The sequence below is a fragment of the Rhipicephalus sanguineus genome, chromosome 5, assembly GCF_013339695.2.
Source record: "Rhipicephalus sanguineus isolate Rsan-2018 chromosome 5, BIME_Rsan_1.4, whole genome shotgun sequence".
Classification (NCBI taxonomy): domain Eukaryota; kingdom Metazoa; phylum Arthropoda; class Arachnida; order Ixodida; family Ixodidae; genus Rhipicephalus; species Rhipicephalus sanguineus.
Genome location: NC_051180.1, coordinates 166,439,442 through 166,451,146, shown reverse-complemented (window position 1 = coordinate 166,451,146; position 11,705 = coordinate 166,439,442). Strand labels below are relative to the sequence as shown.

Below are 11,705 nucleotides of genomic sequence, written 5' to 3'. Positions count from 1 at the left end.
GTATGGTCTTGTAATTCGCTCGCCATGCTTCGCTTCTCGGCGGTCACCTCAACCGCGCTGTGAGGGAAGGAACGTCTGTCGCTTGACATTGGCTGTTTGTAACCTGTCCTAGGGCGCACTGCGCCAATAATTCACCAATTAGCGAGCAGCGTGGTCCTACAGCACGTCTGTAAGGCAACACACGCACCTACGCAGCTGTACACTTGTTGATGCTGTGGCTGGATGATGATGATAAATTACGGTTGAGCCCTTTGGTGAGCAGGCAGGTACAAAGCATAGAGTGTGGTGCTATAATCGTTCCAGCCCGCCGGGACCAGGCTTGGCGGGCAGCAATAGCCAGTAAGGCCCTGGAAGAGGGAATCCACTCGCAGTGTCCAGCAATCAAGCAGCCTTACGTTAATGAAGTGCTTCCTCTCGCTCTCTTTGACAGGAAACGTGTCACTATGAGCTGAAAGAAGAATGCATCTGCTGACGCTCTCACCGACGTCTTCTTTACCTCTCTAAAAAAGTCACAGTTTCGCCGCAAGGCCGAAGCAATGAATGCGATAGCAAGAAACTAATGCTATATGAAGTGACGCTCGCCTATGGATACTCTCAGTTTGAACAGCGCTCCTGTTACAAAGGCGGCCGAAGCAGCGAAGGAAACTAGCGTGCTTCAAGTGTCGAGCTGTGACACTTGATAGTTCGCGCTCATCTTCTGTTTGTTCGTTTAGCGGCGTCCCTTGAGCTCGAGTGGCTTTCGTACGCTCCGTAACATGAGCGCGGACATCACGGTGAAAGCGTGAAACATCCCTCTTCCCTCAGCACAAGAAAACCGCGGGAGCAGACAGCGGAAGGGCAAGGTTCTCCCTGAAGAAGCGAGCGAGCTCGCCGACGACTTTTAAATGCGCCTGTCGCGCTCCTAAACGCCATCTCTGGTAATGAAGAAACGCTTATAAGCGCAGCCGTCTCTGAGTCCGTCCAGCGGTAAAGGGTGTGTATATAACGCTCGCCGTTACCTACGTGGAGGATCTGCGTTTCGTGGCGCAGTGGCTAGCGCCACTCGCTGCGGAGCAAGAGGTCCCTGGTTCGATTCCGCGATTCGGAAGCATTTTTCTTTGGGGCTATATATATATATATATATACATACATATACGGTGCATGACGGCGGCGACGGCGACGGCAAAATCCAGCCGGACTGTCCATATAATTGCTATCGCAATAAAATATTTTGCAGAACCAAGTGCATACAAAGCTTCATACTGTGGTTCCGCGGTAACATTTTAGTCACCACATGTAATTACAAGAGCCATTGGCGTGTCGCAAAGTACAGGGCTTGATTACGAACAAACCCTTTGCGATCCGAATCCTTTACCCAGCTCCCTTCCGGTGTGAAACTAACTAAAGAAAACAAAACTCAAGTAATAGGAGTTCACTTACTCATTTAGATATGAGCCTAATGCAATGAGATAATGCGCACGTCAATCAGGCACGAACAACTTGTCGGGCAGTGCCCGACCACAGGCCGCTGCAGTCATGTTGTGTTGTCGGTAGTGGCCTTACAACGGAGCGCAAATGTTAAGCTTATTTATCCAATAAGCACGCTCGTTCTGGCCGCTAGCTCAGTCGGTTAGAGCGTCGTGCTAATAACGCGAAGGTCGTAGGTTCGATCCCTGCGCAGGCCATGCCCTTTTTCTATCCTGCCTTTTGCACATCGCCTGTAATGCACTCTATAATGTCTTCACATAACTTTTTGCGTGTAACTTAATTACCAAGACACAATTTCACAGAGCAAACCATGCACACTTGGTCGAGCTATGGAATTGTTGTGGCGGCGAAACAGGTAAATAATCGCACAGTCTTATTTGAATGATTGTTCTCAGGAAGAAAGCGAGTATACCAGCAGCCTGTTTGAATAGTAAGTGACACGCCCTACTCCAGAACTCGTGACTGAACGAAGAAAATTTGTTGCGTTTGTTCGTTCCCAAGCAGAACCCTACACATGCACCGCAAGAACTTTGTGTGTTTTGTACATTTACGCGTGATATGTGTAACAGTTGCAGGGCGTAGCACAATTTTGTTGCAACAAATAAGTTCACGATAAAGGAAATTAGGCGTTCAAACGCGGACACAAGAGCTCAAGCCAACACATACGCCGTGTTGCAGGCCCGTGGCCAGAAATGTTTTTCGGGGGGGGGGGGGGGGGGCACTTGCTGAAGGCCTTGACTTTTTGAGAAGAACACCTATTTTCATTATTTATTTTGGTAAAACACCCCCATCATCAAAATTTCCGGGGGGGGGGGGTCAGGGCCCCTCCTCCCTGGCTACGGGCCTGCCGTGTTGTCTTGATCTCCACTCTTGTGTCCGTGCACTTTGCACGCCTACCTTCTTTCAAGCGAAGCTTCTATGAGTTGCAAATATCGGTCGTAGTGGCGGCGGCGGCGGCGTAGTTCGCGAAAAACTCGGTACCGGCGAGTGTACAGATAAACGGATGTACACAAACAGGCCCTCGCTTTTCGTTGGGCCGTATCAAAACGAACGCCAGTACGATGACAGACGCCTTGCCGATGCCGCCAGACAAAAAAGTTTCGCGCAGTAAGGCACAATAATACTCTGCGCTTCACTCAGACAAGTTCCGAAGCAGACGATTTGAAGTACTCTACCACAGCTGACTGTTCAGAAAACAGGTAGATAATTAAGAGTGTGCGTATATTATTTACTACGGAAGAGAGATAGGCCGTCCCTGATGCTCTTGTAAGAACTATGGGACATGGGTGTTTAGGACAAAAGACCAACGATTAAGGGCACTACGTGGGTGCGTAGTTAGCTGTCCCTAGAAACACGGCATCTGTGTTTAGAAACAAAGAGGCGATTTAGAGCGTTATGTGCTCTAATATGGGAGAGCAGTAAGCTGTCTCAAACGGCTCACGTATGTTTAGAATAAATGGGGAAAGAAAGAGAGAGAACACAACTTCTTTATTGCCGTCAGTCTTTATGGAGCAAGGTGATCCGTCAGGCTGAGCCTGCCGGCCACCTCCTCTGACCTCTGTATGGCCTGGAGCTGAACTCCCAGGCTGGTGGAAGTCATGCAGAATCCCCTCCCACCCCTCAGGTGGTGGAGTGGCAAGAAGATCGAGAACGACTTAGAGTACTAGGCACTCTACCATGAGAAAGCTGTCACTTATACAATGTACGCCTACAAAGAACAGTTCAAGAAAAGAAAGTTCCTGGAGTATCTGATTGTCTAGGCCGAAGGAAGCAGTGCATACAAGTTGCTGAACGAAGCCGTCACGCATTACCACCACAGATGTGCTAGTTGATGGCTCCTTTCTCTACAGAATCACACAGAGAAACAAGAAACGCTGCCTAAATATCCTCTCTGCAAAAAATACACGCTACCAAGAACATTATCCGTTATTAAGAAAGACAATGAACATACACGGCTTTCTGAAAAAGTTCGTCAATTCGCTTGCATTAACACTCATATAGGGAGCAGTTCCTGGAGATTTTTTTTCATTGAGTGCGCCCTAAGCTTCCTTCATTCTATGTATAGTGTACTAGAATATTCTATGTAACAATTTTTTACTGGCGGACAACTTTTCTTAGCAATGAAGGGAAAGCTACGGGAGCGGAGTTTATGCACATGCATCTCCTCCGCGAAGTAGTCCGGTTTGGCGCGCGCTTCGTACCGCTGCGGAAAGTGATGGCTGTGCGCAATCAGCGTTGCATATCGACGTGGACGCCGCTTAGCGCTCGAGGTATACGTAAAAGGTACGCGCGCAAAAATGCAAAGTGACGACGTACAAAGTAAAAGAAATACGTCACTGGTGTGTGCTGCGTCAACACACTCTGGTCCTGTCTCCAAGAGCATGGAGAAAATGAAGGAGTATTTTTTTACATCTCACGTAGAAATACAGATGCTATTACGGAACTACATACATTAGCGGTAGGATATACGCGCTGGTTCTGTAGCCTTCGCTTCATTGCCAAGAAAAGTTGTCCGCAAGTGTGGCTTTGTGCTTGCTTCCGTATCGTGAGGATATTAAAGTAACTGATAAGCACAATACATTTTCGTTCGCCGCGGGAAAAATTGCCGAACGATGCGCGATTCAGTTCGCCCTCAGGGAATACTGCGCGGACGGTGGCGCTCTCTTGTGCGATGGCTCGTAACTTTAAGCGGGGCCTTCGTGATTGCACTACTGCGCCGTGAATAATTTCGGAGCCTCGGCCGCTGGAGGGAATGGCGCCGATTCAAATCGTATGAATTTAGCACCTGAATAAATGGTGCACCCGCGCTGTCTCGGAGGCTACGCTTTAAGGAAACAATTTCTCGATATGCAATATGTCTTGTAGGGTAGCGTATGAGTTTTTGAACCTACGCGTTGAGGCGGACGCGCACAACGGCGATCAGGCATCAGACAGGGCAAGAAAAATAACGTAAACGCCGCCACTGGAAAAATTGCCGTTGTAATCGCCCTGACTTGGCAATCGGCATAGCGATAGGCGCTGCAATCGGAACAGCCGCCTGTTATTCGGAATATTGCAGAACATGGACGCAAATGTGCGACCTAAAGGCGAACTAGTTCGCATGATCATTAAAGGGCCCCTAAACCATCCAGAGGTCGAAATTTAGTTGTGGTGTTGCAGTTGTGCACGAGTCTTCAACAAACACCTAGCCTCGAGAATTTTTCGAAACTATACCATAATAATAGAGTTAGACGCATTTGATTATCCAAAAGAGGTCTTCGATCGCTTCGATCTTTCCTTCGCTATTCTCCGTTTGTCGGCTCGTCTCTCCTGGCCGAGTGCTCCTGCTCACTGTGATGCGAGTAGGAAGAGCGGTGAGCGAGCGTACCTGCGAGCAGACAAACGGGTTCCTTTTGTGGATGACATGAGCTGACGACAATGTTGACGTCATGAACAACTGTGGGAGTCACTGAAAGGCCCGGAGAGGCGAAGGGGGTGTTATCTGTAGTATTTAGAATATAAATGTGAAGAAAGCAAAGTGGACGAAAAGATGACTTGCCGCAGGCAGGGACCGAACCTGCGACCTTCGAATAACGCGTCCGATGCTCTACCACTGAGCTACGGCGGCGGTCATCCTCCCGTCCACTTTCTGGGGTATATATGTTGATTTAAACCAAGGAGTGTTAGTCAGCGCCAGTCGCCGCGGCCATGGCGGCGAGTGTGGAACACTTTTTTAGGGGCGAAGCTCCTTAAGGCGGCACCCGTTCGTCCCTCGTAGTTGTCGTAGTCGTAGTGCGTAACCAGTCGTAACGCAAGTACCAGATCTTCACCTCCAAGGTGGTGCCGGTGGGAGATCTTTTTTGCCTGTTGGGGTCACGTAGCACGTGATCTTTTTACGAGCTGGCAGCTGACCAATAATCCCTCGTATACTACCTGAAGGCATTAAGTCTGCCAGGAGGAGACCCTCGCTATGAATGAAGGAAAGCAGATGATTTTTAAGGGCTCGTTTATCTTTGTTAGACACAATATTAATGAGAACTAGCAGACAATAACGCCAAGAAAAGTAACAGGGTAATGAGTGACAGGGTAATGAGTGACAGGGTAATGAGTGACAGGGTAATAAGTGACAGGGTAATGAGGCATACAAAAGATGCCCCCCCCCCCAAAAAAAAAAAAGAAAGAGGCATACGCCTCGGTGTTAGCAGTGACAAGGCATGCAAAAGAAAGTTATGAACCTTATAGAATATTAAGGAAAAGAAACGTCATTATCCAAAAAATCTTGAGGTGATCCAAATGCATGATTTAGTTGTCTGGTAGTGGCCTTCACTTGTCTGTGTTCGTGTGCCCATGCTGCATTCCTTAGTGCCCAAGGAGACATCGGCGGCGTCACGTGTTCGACGCCACTGAGCCCACCACCCCTCTTCTAGTTCACTGTACCGACATGTTAGGGAACTAGGACCAGCGCGAGCACGGACCGCGCAGGGTTTCCAAGTTTGGCTACTTTGCGCCAATTGGGCTACTTTTTAGGCCGGTGGTGGCAGGAAAAACGGATTGGTTACTTGGCCTTCTTTTTGGCTCCTTTCTTGTGACGTCGACTTAAATGTATTTATCAATATTTTGTGACCTACAGCCGCTGGCGTTCGAATATGCGCTGTGAAAACATGGCGGCCAAGGCGAGTTTCCAGCTCCCAAAATTGAATTTGGCGCTTGCATTGCATAAAAGAAAATACTTTTGAATACGGGGCTGAGACTCTGGGAGAAAACTGTTGCATGAGGCCTCATTTTGCAAAGGATATTGCTGAACGCGAATTTAAACTGCATTTGAAAGTGCAGAGCAGAGCCGAAGGCACTCCGCGTCCGCCATGCTCCGCACTGACCAACATTAGAAATCGGATACCGGACGAATTATTAGATGCGAAGTATCTTATGGCGGAGTTCAATCCGGTGGTGGTGTGCGGCGTGACCACCCTTACTGCGCATGCGCATACCATCTCCACACACCTCCCCTTCACTCCCCCTCACCATTCCTCCTGTCCTCTTCCCCTTTCCCATTTCCCTCTCCACTTCCCCTCTCACCCTTCCTCCCCTCCCCTTTCCCCTCCCTCTCTCCCCCCCTTTCCACTCTTCCTCTGAAACGCGGGCTAGACCATATTTTTCTAGAGGGTGTTGACTAGACATGACGAAATTCTCTCCTGCGCAACGCCGCGATGAGCACCAGCGCATGCGCGTCCCCTCCCCCTCTCTCTCCTCTCCTACGCTGCCCCCTTCTCGCACGCCTGTCGACCGCGTTCCCCGCTCGCCCTGTGAGAATTAATGGTCAGGCTAGAGGGAAGGCGTAGCGTTCCTCTTCGCGTTCCACGACGCGAGGTCGGTAGCATGCCCAACGAACGCCAACGGAACGCGATCGTGCAAGTGCTCCGGCTTCGCATCGCCTCATGGTCCCCTTTAGCGGGAGATGGTAATTTTTTGTGTTACTCTTTAGAATTAGGTACGGACTGCGACTCGGGAATATGTTCGTTTCCTTGTTTCCTCATGAGAATGGCACATACCCAGTGTGGAGAATTCGCCAGCACTTCGTAATCTGAACATTTAGATAATAATTTGAACAATATATAAGGATTTAAAAACAAATTAAAATTGAAAAGAATATATAAAGACATACATCAATTATTGTGCGATTGCACAACTATACCGGACAGCGGCATTAAATGACCAAATAATTTTAGTATATAGATATACTATAGGTACATTTTACTTAATAATGTACGAATGTATTTGTAAAAGTAGAGATTAAAACGGTATACATTTAGTAGGTTGAAGAAAATTACACACGGCATCTTTTATTTATTCGATGTTTTATTTTTATCCTAAACTTCCACTGTTTTTTGCCTTCATAGTTCGTAACCTTAAGCATCCTGCGACCCGGATCTTGGCCTATGCCCCTTTGTGGCTGAGTGCCATCAGGGGGATGCCACCAGCGTCATCACCAGCACCTCGGGTGGCGGACACATCAAAAGAAGAGAAGAAAGAAGAACGCAGTGCTACGCGGTTTGCTCTGTCTCAGCGGAACATTGCCAGTGACGGTTGCACCGGACAAGTGCCGGTCATTTCGCAACCGCGTGATGAACGAGGATGAGAGCCTCTTCCAGGAACAGGAAGAAGCTGAGAACCGTAAGCACAAAGCCACTGGGTGAACTTGATGTCTTCATTATGCGCATGTTCGCGTTTCGTGCCCATACCCGTCCGTGCATACGGTGATAATAGAACCGCGAACCACAGGATTCATGAGGCAATAAACTCACATAGTGAGGTCATTCCATGATTACTTGAAAGAATGTTGCAGGGCCTCTTTAAATGTGTATCTTAACGCCAAGATACTCAATAATATTGGGGGACGAGACAATGGAGCCATTCAGAACATAGCTTGCGGAGGGAAAGCTTTGACGTCTTGGAAAGCAAACGAGCGCAGTTTTGTTAGCGATATATAAAGCGAAGAGCCATTTAATTGTGGCAGCACTCATCGATGACCCCAGAAAAACCCCGCATGTTTTAAGGCAAAAGCCTTAAAAGTCTATGTTTCGGGGTCGTGCGAGGTCCAAAACAAATGGTAAAAAAAGAAGTGAGCGCGCCAGCTACGCGTGTACTTCGTTCACTTCGTCTTTGTGGCGTTCATGTGAGTAAAAAAATAAAATTCGAGGGATGCTTAGGACTTTCTAACGATGTGAAGGCGAAAGCCCACTTGGACTTCCTGTTATCTGCCGTTGAATTTTCTGCTGATGTTCTGAACTTAGTGGTGAACGGCAACTACTAACAGAGGCATGTGTATAGAATTGGCATTTCACAATTGGGCATATGTAAAAGCGACGCGGTATGCTTCATGCTACTTCACAGGTCATGACTAATAAGGTAATGTCTGTGAATGTGGATAACGAGCGCCCGGTTAGAGTTGCTGGAGAGGGTGCGTGCACTTGTGCTGTGATCAAGTGGACAGTGACTGAAACAGTTGAAAGTGAATGTGGACAGATGAAAGTGAATGTGGAAGATATGTGCTGTGGTGACTGAAGTCTGTACTGGAAGAGTTGAATCCCCCGCCATGCCCTCTGGACTGTTGTAAACATGTGTACCCCCCCCCCCAAAAAGAAAAAGAAAAACAAAATGGCCATGGATCCAGGTGCACACTTCTGAGGGCGAGAGGGGGGCGAGGGGGGGGGGACGCAACTCGTAAGTCCCATCCCTGGTCAGATGCGCCATTGCCCTTTTGCCGTTCACTTGCGGCCGCCATTAGTAAGCCAGACCCGCAAGGCGCGCTCGTCCACTACAGATCTTACACTGTTTATATTGGCCCATTTCTTATCGCCTGCGGCGCGTTGAAGTGCTTGCTTGAAAGTTGGCTGTTCTGCACGCACATTCACAAAGCTGTTCGCACGCAACATGTAGTAAGAGTTTGCCATTGGTTGGTGCGCCTCTGCTATCCTCTCGCGTCTTGCGTGAAACTGTGCACTGGTGCTGGTCTATTTTATAAATGGGCGGCCTATTCACAACGTGGACAAACTAGCATTTATGCATTTTATTAGGTGGGGGAGGGCGCCTCAAGAAGCTGGTGTGAGAGCCAACAGAGTTGGAGCTGATGCGGGGACAGCAGGACCACTGAAAAAGAACAAGCGCGTGTTTAAATTCATAGCTACGTTGGTTTGCATACGGGCATGTTCTCAAAAATATATCCAGAGGCTTACTTAGTAAGTGTATTGCATCGGTTAATTGGCGCTATGTACGTACCACTTCTCATTTTGTATGATACGAACCTGATGAGCACCCTCTCTTGATGCCCTGTGACAAAATAAGCGCTAAAAGAAAACTCGTGGATACTTTTAAAGCCTTCAGTTCAGCGGCCTCCGAGCTTTTCGGAATGAATTTTAAACGACATGTGGTGACTAAATTGCGTGGAATATATATAGGCTGCGCAGGGGCTCAGATAGGAACCAGAGTTCTTTAAATATGACTCTGCTGAAACGTATTTTCGCATGCAGGAAGTGCTGACAAAGGCAAGGAAATCGTGAGCACTAAAGATTTCGTTGTAATTACTGTTAGCGGTTTCAAGTTCCCATGCCAATACGAGTGAGTTAGAACGATCATGCTTATTATCAAAAACGTGCGAGAACACGAATCTGGTAATGTCACGCGGCTTTTTTTTTTTCTAAGCGTAAGCTTCTAAAAGACTTTGTGGAGGATGCGTACGCGAAAGAATTTAGTAACGATCGACTCATACCTTGCAAAACCTCTCTCGGTGGCCGTCAAAGTCCTCCCTGCGATACGATGCAGCCAACTCGCTCACCGTTTGATGTTTTCTATTCCTCGTGTAACGACAAAAAACCTTGTCTCTTATCAAAATGCTATTTGAGCAGCCAACAGCGCTGCAAGTCGGCATCGCGCTGCAGCCGATGCCGCCTTGCATGAGGTGAGGTGCGCCGGTGGTCCTGCGCTCCCTCATGAGGCCGTTTTCCGGCGAAAGAAATTCGCGGTAGGTCACCGGAGAAGCCTTAGGTGCCTCATCAAACGCGAGAATTGACCGTAGGTGTTGGCATCGGCGGTGTCAACACGACTGATGCAAAAAAGGACGTCACCGTATGACGTCATCATCGCCAAAATTTGTGACGTCGCCAAGATAAAACCATGACGTCACACAACATGACGTCACATGATGACGCCATCACGTGACATCGTCGATTGGTCAAAGGTGGGCCGATCTCGGAGGCAATGCAAAACCAAGTGAAGTGCAGAGAGCTTGCACTGCCTCCGATCCTGGAGGGAGTGCAAAACCGCGTTAGGGGCAAAAAGCTTTCGGAGGGGAGCAGGGGAGGATCAATGCATCGATTGAGAAGAAGAAGAAGGCTTAAGGGACCCTGTGAGTTTTCTTCATATATAAGTCGAGCCTGAAGGGTGAAGAGGTGAGGAGAGAGGTAGGGGCGGGGAGGAGATTATAATTTCCTGTTTACACAGTTGTTTGCGCCACCTTGGAAAAATACAGAGAACTCACTTCCCATTGACTCTACTCTAGATAAGGCCATGCATGAAGAAGTCTTCCCGAAACAAAGCATTGGAACGCGCCTCCTCTTGACACGCTTTTCTTTTCCAACGCTCGAACATCCAAGAATAGCATTCAAAGATCGGCTTACCCTCACTACCCCATTGAATGTACCATTATAAGGATAAGGGACACAGAAACGGCAAAAATGAGCGCTTACTTCCAACTGGAGTGTTTCTTACAGACACAGGAAGAGCTAGATGATGATGATGATGATGCTCCTTGGATGATGGCACCTACCCACTCAGGGGGATCGGCCAAGAGTCGGGCGGATCATAAAGTCTGAAATTTTAAGAGCTAATAGACGTTACTGTATCAATTAGAATGAAGCGTCTCTTTTTTTTTTAATTAATTTACGTTTTTGATTAGACCGTGTTGCATAACCTGCCCAAACTGGCCAAATGTATTTGTCATTATGACAATTTAAAAATTATTAGCGGTTGATGTGTCGAATAAGACGATTGGATTCGCATATGAATTTCTCGATAGCACTGCATATATTCCCGTCCGAGTGCCCCAGCACAGAAGCCCCAAATGATAACAGTATAGTTGAAGTAACTGGCAGATCAAGGTGCCGCATTACAATTTCGAATGGTTCGTTTTCTGAGAGAGGAAAAACGTCGGCATTCCAGCAAGAAATGTTCGATTGTTTCTGCCTCATTGCAAAAGGAACATGTAGGAGAGATCGCCAGACCAGCTCTGTGCATGTATAATTAAGAGTTGGGATCCTACAGCGCAATCTTGTCATTGCTACTTCTATCTGCCTTGTTTTACACCATTTTCTGCTCCAGGGAACTGAAGGTGTTGAAAATCTGGGTGATGAGCGAGACTAGGAGTAAGCAATGATAAAGCGTGCTTTCTAAATCTGGCCGCAGCGACGAACGCCGTAACTGGAAGTAGATCACGGACTGGGCCTGCCATAGGGAAGCCTTTGCCAACGTGTCCGCAAACTTCATTTCAATACTATCCCTTTATGCCCCGGAACCCATACTAACCGCAGGTTTCGCAAATGCTGTGGACCAAGTGCGCGCAATAATCTCAGAGTATGTGATTCAGCTGGGGTTGTTAAAGAGAACACACTGATAATGAATCGGTTACTATAGCCACTGAAGTATGGAGACGGGAAGCTTACGCAGGGCCAAATGACAGCTAAGAATTTCAGACAAAAATATTGGTG

The 11,705-nt window shown here is 47.9% G+C and overlaps 1 non-coding gene across 1 annotated transcript; it reads left to right on the top strand.

Moving 5' to 3' along the window:
• Positions 1–1,590: 1,590 nt before the first annotated feature.
• Positions 1,591–1,665, top strand: Trnai-aau (transfer RNA isoleucine (anticodon AAU)). The gene has a single exon. It is a non-coding gene; the product is annotated as a tRNA-Ile (tRNA).
• Positions 1,666–11,705: the final 10,040 nt, after the last annotated feature.